Source organism: Oryzias melastigma, linkage group LG17 (genome assembly GCF_002922805.2).
Source record: "Oryzias melastigma strain HK-1 linkage group LG17, ASM292280v2, whole genome shotgun sequence".
NCBI classification, from domain to species: Eukaryota; Metazoa; Chordata; class Actinopteri; order Beloniformes; family Adrianichthyidae; genus Oryzias; species Oryzias melastigma.
In genome coordinates, this window is record NC_050528.1 from 28,569,025 (window position 1) to 28,580,043 (window position 11,019).

General features: G+C 38.6%; 1 protein-coding gene across 1 annotated transcript in view; it reads right to left on the reverse strand.

Annotated features, from left to right (window-relative positions):
• cep162 (centrosomal protein 162) overlaps positions 1-10,450 on the reverse strand; it is a gene marked incomplete at its 5' end in the record, with an annotated part of 120,830 nt that extends 110,380 nt beyond the window's left edge. The window contains 1 exon segment of the mRNA XM_024280308.2: positions 10,172-10,450.
• Between the last annotated feature and the right edge of the window lie 569 nt (positions 10,451-11,019).

An 11,019-nucleotide genomic window follows, 5' to 3' on the forward strand; every position in this document is an offset into this window, starting at 1 on the left:
CCCCCTCCAAACGAAGGGGTCCACAGTCCTCAATCAAGAGCCTAAACCATGTCGCGCTGAGACGCGCTCTTCTTCTCGTGGGTGTGCTCTGAACCACAGAAGTTTACATTTAAATGTAAGTAAAGACTTCATGTCAAAAGTGATGTCAGAAATATTAGACACCATTTTTTTATAACCCTCCATTTGGAGGGATAAATGAAGGGGAAGGGAGAAGTGAAGAATTCAGATTGGGCCATAGATTTGGTCTACAAACAAAAAACAAAAAAGAAGAATTTGGAATTAATACTTTATACTTTAATAATATTTGCAAAATTTTATATACATAAAAGTTCTTTTTTGACAGTGCCCCCAGTTTTTGATGGTTTTAGAAATGAAATACTTAATGTAATGTAAAAGAATGTAAAATGCCCAAGGTCTACGTCTTCTTAGAATTTTGAGAAAAAAAATGTTAAAAAGGAAATAGACAATGTGTACATTTGTTTTTACAGGAAACTGGAAACCTCAACACATATGCCTGTTCTTTTCTTTTTAGAAAAATAGGCTTATATATACATTAGGGGTGTGCCAAAATATCCGTATTGCGATACATCGCGATATTTAGTCCTGCGATTGATTCTCGATGGGTTCTCACCAAGTATCGATGTTATATTTTCATTTGAAGAGGCTGTAGCGCTGAGCGTCTGAGTCGCACGCCGGAACTATGGGCGCACGCTGCGTCGGACTTTTAATAGCGATGCACGCGCTCATTCGGGAGAAGCACCGGTGAGATACAGGCTCTGTAGCGCGTGTGTGAAGCATGTCTACCTGTCAGCATTTATCCTCCATCTGTAGGAGATCCAGCCGGTAAGAAGTGACTTTGTCTGAGCGCTAGAATGTCAGCGATCATTTACTTCCTGTTTGCTGTGGGAACTAGGCGCGCGCTTCGCAGTTGTTTGTGTGTACTTCAGGTACCTTCGGATTTTCGTTTTCATGCACTTCGATGTTTAACCTGCTGGTGTACGGTGGAACTTTGGTAAATTTATAATGTGATGTTTTCAAACAATGTAATTACTTGTTGCTAATGTTAATTTAAAGTAATTCTTCAATAAAAAAAAGCAGGATTTAATGTTTTAACTTAAATAAAAATGTATTTAAAATAAAGTACATGAATTCACTGTAAAATTAGGGATGTTGCTAATTAATTGAAGCACTTAAAATTATATTTATTGCCATTATTCTGTGTGTTTTAAGGTTTTTACCTATTGACTGCTGACTGACCAAATGGAAAATAGATAAAAATTGGGAAAAATAATCTCAAGTGACAGTCTGAGTAAATCAGTGTTGGATGCTCAGCCCTTTTCAAGTGAAGGAAAAGTGTACAAAATACTAGGTAAATTTTGAGAGAGGCTGTAAAACATTATCCTTTGGTGTGACGTTCTCTTAGAGGTAGATAGCTGTCACCACTTGACTTATTTAATTTTTGTTCTGTTACAATAATTCTGCACTAAGTTATGGCACTGCTGATCATGTTTACTATTGTTAACATTGAATCTGAGTTAATTCCAATTCAGTTGTTAATGCTTGTCAAAGACAAAGTATTACTGATTTCATCAATGTTGCACAAAAGTGTCTATAATTTTTTGCATAAAATAAGAAAAGTTGTTTAATTTGATTGTGTTTAAGCTAAAAAAGATAAGATGGGGATATATTTTCCCAAAAAACATGTTCTTCTATATCATGCTAGTTATTAGAGAGGATTTTTACCAATTATCGCAGTATCGCGATATTATCGACATCGTGAGCGTATCGTATTGTATCGTGAGGTATCCAGTGATTCCCAGCCCTAATATACATACGTATATATTAACTCTTGTGTGACTTTGTTTACTTTTATTTTTATCTCTCTTTTTCTGATTTGAGATCTTCTTTATGTATCCTGCTTTGTTCAGAGCATTTATATTGAATAATAATTGTATTTTTGAGATATTGAGAAATGAAAACAGCTGTGGATGATCAACATGAACCTGAAGTGACTAACAGAGGACAGAACATCAAAGATCATCCCCCCACAGACCTAGACCCTCATCAGTTCTGCAAGAACAGATCCACAGAAGACGCCATTGCTGTAGCTCTTCACTCCACACTGAGCCACCTGGAGCAACAGCAGAGCTACGCTCGGATGCTCTTCGTGGATTACAGTTCAGCCTTCAACACAATAATCCCGGACAGACTCTGTGAAAAACTGGCCACTCTTGGCATCTCTCCCCCCACATGCAACTGGATCAACAACTTCCTTTCAGACCGCTCACAGGCTGTGAGACTCGGCCCCCACCTCTCCTCCACTGCACACTCAGCATCGACTCCCCTCAGGGCCGTGTGCTGAGCCCTCTGGTGTTCTGCCTCTACACCTATGACTGCAGTCCAGACCACCTCAGTAACCGGATCATCAGATTCGCCGACGACACCACAGTGGTTGGACTCATCTCCAGAGGGGAGGAGTCTGCCTACAGGGAGGAGGTCCTGAAGCTGAGAACCTGGTCTTCAGAGAACAACCTCACTCTGAACACCAAGAAGAACAGGGAGGTCCTCATCGACTTCAGGAAGCAAAGCACCGACCCAGCCCCCCTCCACATCAACGGCGAGCTCGTGGAGAGGGTCCACACCATCAGGTTCCTCGGCGTCCTCATCTCAGACGACCTCTCTTGGACAGCCAACATCACAGCCGTCATCAAAAAGGCTCAGCAGCGTCTGCACTTCCTGTGGGTCCTCAGGAAGAACCGCCTCTGCACCAACCTGCTGCTGACCTTCTACCAATCATCAATCCAGAGCCTGCTCACATACTGCATTACAGTATGGTTTGGCAGCTGCACCGTCGCGGACAAGGAGAGGCTCCAGAGAGTGGTAGACACAGCGCAGAAGATCATAGGATGCCCCCTCCCCACCTTGACTGACATCTATTCTGCACGCTGCCTCAGCAGAGCTCAAAACATCATCAAGGACCGTTCACACCCCGTATCGGACTTGTTTGCCCTGATGCCCTCTGGAAGGCGCTACAGAGGCATCAAAACAAAAAGAGACTGAAAAACAGCTTCTTTCCAAAGGCAATATCCATGATAAACTCCAAGTCGCACAGATAACTGCTCATCACACTGTATAAGTTCATATATGTATATACTGTTTATGTACATATGCATATGTATATCTGGTTATTTAAATACTCATACCTGCAAAACATTGAAATATTACCTACCTCAAAGCTTTTTTGCACATCCATAATGTACATATCTGTACATAGTCTGGATACTATTATTGACGTTACTCTTATACCGCACAATTTCTCTGTATATATTTTGACATTTTTTTCTATATTTTAAATTATATTTTATTTTACATTATGTCTTTTGCACTGTAACGGTTGCTGCAATTTCATTGTCCTTGTGATAATGACAATAAAGGCCTATCTATCTATTATGACTAGAAACTCAACGGAAACACCAAACTAAATTAAAAAAATCCTCCCAGCAACCATGTGATAATGACATTAAATATTATTGATAATTTCAGCATTCCATGGATGAAAGGTGTTGGATCTGTGTTCACAATTTAACCATCTGTATTGAACCTGATTCCTATTGATTGTGCTGCAGTAGAATAAAGATCCTCCAGTGTTTGGTTCTATTGCTTTGGATGTATGAAAAAGCTAATGGACTCATGTTGACAATCATTTATTAGTATACATAAAAAATGACTATTTTATCACTTTCATCTACACAGTCATATAGCTGAGTAGTTATCTATTAAAAATTGATTTTCAAATTTTCTTTAATTTCCATATTGATTAAAGGACAAACCGGAAAGCGTGTCACTGCGCATCCTGTTTGTGCATATTCAGTTTGCCATTGAAAAACTTGGCTTTCGCTATCGGAGAATTACGTAGTTAATATATGCGTCACGGTGCATTTTGGGATAGCTTCTCCTTTGATTCTGAAAATTATAGCGAACTTACAGGACATTTTTGTGAACCAACGGCACATTTCTTCTTATTGTGTGTCGATTTCCCAGCACCGTGAAAGTTTCAAAGTGAGTAAATTCCCCCAGACCACCCTTAACCATTAAAGAAACCTTCTGAAACCACCGGAATTCGATTCTGCGGGCGTCTATCTCTATAGAAACATCTAGAAGTATTATGCAAATGAGTGCAAATTGAAGCGCTCTTAGCTTGAAAAAGGTCCATTATTCTTAGAGCATCAACTCATTCATACAGTAAAAAAAATAAGTAAAAGTAGGCAGATTCTTGAGTTATTATCAAACCACCTTAAAATCTTCTATGAAATAACTGCATTGAGAGGTTTACATATCAAGGTAGATGAATGTTTGCTTTTTAACCATGGCATGTGAAGGTACAGGCAGTATGTAATAACCAGGGACGTGCACAGGATTTCTGAAAAAGAGGGGCAGGGGCTCAAATTTGGAAAAGGGCAACAAAAAGTACTTTTTTTTTTCTTTAGGCAATATGACAATTAAGGACATTTTTAAAATACATCTTAATAAATTACTACTCCGCTATAAGACCAGTAGGTGAAAGTGATACAATTATAATTTTTTTGTAAAAAGTTATTGTCAACAAGAGTTCATTCATTTTAGGGCTGCCATGATTAGTCGGTGACTAATTGACTATTAAAATAGTCGACGACTAATTTAATTGTCAATTAGTTGTTACTTTATATTATATGGAGTCAGAGTGCATTAAAGTGTCAAGTTATAATGGCATCGTGTTAGCTTTTTGGACAATTTTGGCATTTATTAATGTTTTTTAAGCTATTTTGGAGTTAGCGTATATATTTCAGCTGCATGCTAGCTATTTTGGCTGATTTAGGATTTTTTTCAAGTTTTTTATGTTAATTTGGAGTTTAGCTAAAATTTGAGCAGCTGGCTAGTTATGTTTGCTAATTTTGTATTTTAAAGTTTTTTAGGATAATTTGGAGTTTAGCTAATATCGCAGCTGCATGCTAGATATTTTGGCTAATTTAGGCATTTTTGTTTTTTAGCCTGTTTTAACGTTTAAAGTTTCAGCTGCATTCTAGCTGTTTTGGCTAACTTGAGTTTTTTTCATTTTTTTAGGGTAATCCAGTTTGCGCATCACCCAATTAGTCGACTAATCGTAAAAAAATAATCGGTGATTAGTCGACTGTTAAAATTATCGTTTGTGGAAGCACATATTCACTTTACTATAGACTTGGGAAAAAAAGATTGAATACCAGTGGATTTTTATCTTTTTTTCCTTTCTCTTTGTTTTTTTTTTCTTGTATCACTGACACGAGTTAATTAATATGAATTTGAATAAAACTAGGGCCCTATGGGTGCACGTGCCTGCCAATACAATATTTTTTTAACAAAATCAAATTATATCCATCATGCCTGTTCTCTGTCAGACACACTCAAAGTTCAAAATTACATAATTATAGTCAAACAAGAATCTTGAGTTTTGTTTAGGCCATTTTAACATTTAGGTAATAATAGGCATTTAATGCAAAACAAATTCGGCTTATTTAAAAATAGCACTTTCAGACTTTATCTAGACTTTTTCCTGGACCTTGTCTGTACCTCTCTCCAATGCCTTGTGTTTGCTCTGTGCCCTGTCTCCCATATGTATCTGCAATTGTTAAACTCTTTTTCTCCTGTTACTTTCCTCAACTTGCATGGCGTACTTCTACTCTTATTCACTAATTCTTTTTTCTATTTATTTTTAGGGTCATCCTCTATTTCTCCTCCTTTTTGCCTACATTGATAGTTTTCTCTTGCGCTGGTATCCTTTAACACTAAAATTTAAAATAATTTGAATAGCATGCTACTTATGTACACAATTATGCAAATCATTTCCACCTAATTTGTCTTTCTTTTCCTTTACTGTGAAAAAAGATCATATCATAACGACACTAAGCAATTATTGTTGGATTTGCCAACTCTGTCCGATGTAAATGATGATGGAGTTTTAAAAAAAGCATTTTAAAGTTAGGAGATGCATTTAATGACTTAACAGAGAAGGAAAAGGCGAGTGCATGAAAGCTGCATAGCTTATTTTGTGGTCTACATCTCCTCGTTGGCATGGCTGATACCGTATCTGCAGCATTGTTGACTCACGAGCAGCTGCACTTCTCTTCAGAGGAAGATTTGGATGATGAAAATTAAGAAATCATGGAGAAAGTGGAATACTCAGATTAGTTCGAACTGTGTGCAAGGTTCTATCTAAGATGAGAAATCAGGTATTCATAGACACTGGAAAACGCATTTGGAACGAATAAAACTTTCCCAGCACCGCCCACTGATCTTAAACTTCAAAGGCAATCGGTTCAATATCATTTTTTTTCTTGGTGGGAATGTGTTTTTTTTTTTTTTATTCATCATATTGTTGAGTGTTTGGAGACCATAAAAGATCCAAACAGGCTTGTTAAACAAGTTCTGAAGAACTCCTGAAGAAAAAGACTCAGAGAATGAAAATTACCTTGCTGGTTCCAAGGCTCTTGGTCTTTTGCAAAAACTGATCACCACTCTACTGTGGCGTCTCACAGAAGAAGATGGACACATCCTCAATTTGAACACCCACAACAAAAACTTGGTGGATTTCCTTGATGAGTGCTCTGAGAATGCAGACTCGCTCTTCTCCTTCATGCAGGGTGCAAGTCCCTTTCCTGACCACCTCATTGAAAAAGATTAAGTTTTTCACTATCTCATGAGGAAAAGTGATTTTGATTAACTTTGTGGACAAATACTATAACCACTTGTGCTCGCCCTCAAAACTTATCTAGAAAGGTCTGCCAAGAAACATCTTCCAGGGGGGAAATTTGGGGATCCTGGTGAGAATTTGAGAAGTGTGACAAAAGCAGCTCCAAAAAGCAATAACAATCCAGAAAGAGTATTTGGTGTCTTAGACTACCTTGTCTTAGACTACTCACAGGCCAAATGCATCTGCCATCACAAATGAAGCATATCTGATGTACTCCTACAACAAAACATCAAAGTGGGTGTATCAGTTATCTCCTGCAAAGCTGGAACAACTAGTGGGAAAAAGAAGAAAGGATCTGGAGGCCAAATTCAAAGAAAGGGAGGCCAGCATCATAAAGCATCATACAGAAAAGCCACAAAAGGCAGTAGAGGCTTTGGCCGAATTCGGGAGGAAAAAAAGAAACAAAAAGAAGAAAAACTTGACAGAAATAATTATCGATGCAGGTCTATGGCAATCAGAGAAAGATCTTGATAACAAACCAGAAGATCTGCAGCAGATCCGTGTCTACGGCGCTTCTGTCTGCACAGTGAACGTTTCATAATCTGCGCTCTTCTAACCAAACACCACGAGGACGGCGCGGATAATGAGTTTACACTGGAAATGAACCGCTCGTCCAAGGCTTCATTCATATTCCGCACTGCGATCACGTCGTTTGTTTTGAAGATTATGAAACATTGACAGCAGACACAGAGGCTGTGTGTCGGTACGGATCTGCAGAGTTATGGAACGATTTAAGACTATGAGTCCCAGAAGTGAAGGAGCTCACTTAAAAGTCCAGAGCTAAGTTTAAAAGTGTAGCATTACATTATCTGCATTAAGCTACAATTAAATGTAACTTAAAGTCCCAAAACGACAACAAACAGCAAAACAACCACAACATTAAAGAAGTAACACAGATTTAAGGGTTCTCCCCCCAAACTGAACAATATGAAGTATCGGTCTGCGCATGTGCAGTGGATGTAGGTAGTGAAAGAATGAAAGTACATTCTAACATCCCCTGCTTTTCTCCCTTTTTAAAATGTAAATTTCCCCACTTTTTTAAAGATGTAATGTCTTAAATCTCTTTGTTTCTATGGGCATCCTGAGGTTTTATATGTATAGGAATATCTTCAGTTCAAAGATGTTATTAGTGTTTTGCTGTAATAAATGGGCCTCAGTGAGCAAATATTTTGAGTGTGTTTATATCTGCAAATAGCTTTTGAAATACTTTGTACATTTTTTATTAAGTATATGTTTTAAAGCTTTAAAAAAGAATTGCAGGCTTTTAATAAGTTTTCTGTTGTTGATTCAGATTACCTTATTTGATTTAGGTCTTGTTTTAACCCTTTAAGGGCGAACGTGTCGCCAGTGACACATTTGGACACGCGCTCTTTGAATTACCGTAACTCCTGAACCGTTTGCTCTATTTTAAAAATTTCAACAGTTTCTGAAGCTGAGACATTGCGCTTTCTTGTGAATATCGGTTCATTGCGGTAATTCTACCCAGAAGCCCGCAGGGGGCTCCGTTGTTTACCGGTGAGACTGACGGAGCGGAGGAGAGATGCAGAGAGCGGAGCGGTCGAAAGGAGTTTTTATAACGGCGAAAAAAATAAGAATAATGTCTGAAAGACGACCATCGTGGGAAATATAACCTTCAAGGAGGTTCAGACAAGATTTTGGGACCGAAGGAGCAACAAGAAGGAGTCATTTTTGGCGAGAAAAGGTAAAGTTTGTGGTGAGGCGTTTCCGTGTTTTTTCCTGAAGGAATCAAGCAGTTGCTAGCTAGTTTTTACTCTGAAACACAAACTGTGTGAGAGAAATGTCATTCAGATGTCAGTTAGATTATTTTTTTTACTCAAATATTATAAGTAACCGTATAAAATAGGCATATATTTATGTTTTTTCAGGAAGTAAATACCATAATAAATAAAAACAATGTTTCTTCAAGTGTCCTGTGGGCTGCAGCTGATGATGCTGGAGGACCAAAGATGAGAAAACGTGAGGATGCTGGAGCTTCTGGTGATTTGGTCAGAGATCAAAGCTGCTCATCACATCAACAACAGTGGAAGAGATGCAGAACCATCTGATGGAGATCCTCATCCACTGAGATTTAACCCCAGATGGATCCCAGTTGTCCCACCATCTCTAAATACAGAAAATCATCACCAGGTGAAATCTTTTCCCACTGATGCTGCAAACTTTCCACCAAGAGCACTTCCTGGAAGTTTGGGACTTGTGACTGTCACTGGCAGCATCACCAAGACCTTTGAGGAGCCAAAGAGGACAGATCTCCCCTGTGTGACCAAAAACGCCTGTAGATATTTGGCATTTTATGCACTGTTTTTTGCACAATTAGAGGGAAATATACAGAAATGTTGTTGTAAATGGCTTGACATTGAATAAATGTAATCTTTTAACAAACAAAATCTGTTCTTCATGTACATTTGCACTGTTTTTCTCACTAAAAACTCTAAAAATCACATTTCGATTTTGTGTTTTTTTTACTATTTAAATTGGTCTAACACTATTTTAGAATAAAAAAAAAATGTAAAATGATTATTTATATTGAAAATTCAATGTCTTCTGGAAAAAGGGGCAAAAGCACACATTTGTAGGTCATTCTCTGACCCTTTCATAGTCAAAATTAGCAGAAAAGTCCAGGCGGACATTTTGAGGCTTAGGCCTTAAAGGGTTAATGCCAGAAACAAATGAAGGAGAAAAGCTGCATGATTCATTGAACGATTAATAAACTATTGTCTTTATTTTAGTTAAAATATAGCTTAAACACCTCAAGTTTAAAGATAATAATGGTTAAGATGAGTGTTTTACATCCAGTCGCCGCACGAACCGATTAGTCGACTAATCGAAAAAAATAATCGGAGATTAGTCGACTATTGAAATAATCGTTTGTGGCAGCCCTAATCTAGACATTGCGGGTAAACTTTGCTTTCGGCAGGTGAATTTACTTAAGGTGGGTTTGATGTCATTTTGACGGATTTTAGCTAGCTTTATTTTGAAAAATCTTTTATTTTGAAAAATGACCGGTTTTCCCATTATTTTCTATCCGCAAAATAAAGACAATCACAAGAGGTAAAACATTAATAACTTGCTTAATTCTTGGTCTTTGAAGCTCATTTTTATTTTATTTTGTTTCATAATTAAATTATCTATCATTCGTGGTCACCAAATTTTGTCTCAGACTCTTAGAACATTTTGGCTTGTGGTCCCTACTGAAACAACTCTACTTTTGTTGCCCTTTTCTGACTTTGAGCCCCTCATAAACCTGTGCACGTCCCTGCAGCCTGGCATTACAGAGATCTGTGACTGCAGATTGAGCTGTGTCAGCCAGAGACAAGGACTAAACTACCAGCAGGTCTCTAACCTGTTCCCTGAGCTAGCGGGGGAGACCTCTAGCATCCCCTCTGTTACCTTTCAGTTTCTGGCTCCGGACCGGACCGTAGTCGGAAACCGCCGTCTTACCGTCCCGGGCCCGGCTGGCCCGCCGTTGCACTTGAACAGGACTGGCAGCCTTTTTATTTCCACCTGCACACAACTGTCCACCTTGTTTCTATCCGGACTCTGCAGGAAGCACGGAAAAGAACTTTTCTTTCTAGCTGACACGCGCGAACTCCCTAACCGCCTGCGTCATCACCAAGCGCACAGAGCAACATCAACTTCCGTCGCCGCGCTACCCCGCAGTTCTTGACATTGACTGTATAAGAAAAAACTGGACCGAGCAAATCTCCCTCCTTCCGTGTTCCATATGGGAAGTACCACTGGGTTGCAAAAAGGCCAAAGTCCCATTGACTTACATTGAGAAACAGACGGACTTTTTTGTTTGTTTAACATTCGTTTTTCTTTTTTTCACTGTTTTAGTTGTAGCTTATAAATTATAAGTTACATATATGCGCATAAAATGACCAACCAAAGTTTCATCTTCGCCGCACTTTTCCAGCTTCAGCCTGAATTAGACGCAGCCGTCTGAGGAGCGCGAGACAAACTTCAGTGGATGTTGTCGTATTTTCAAACAGAAAAAAAGATCCAGATATTCACTTGTTATTATTTTAAATACCGCTGAACGCGCTTCTCACGTGCATCTGATCAGACTGTCCTGTCCAACAGCTGAGCCAACAGATGTGGGCTGAGAGCTTTTTGTGTTGGCCAGATTTTACTGTCACAACAGGGGTTTATTGAGTATAAGTTGTATTTCGTGCTAAACGTTTATATTGATTATGTTTCCCTTGTTGTTGGACCAGACGGAAAAAGAAGGGCCTGGA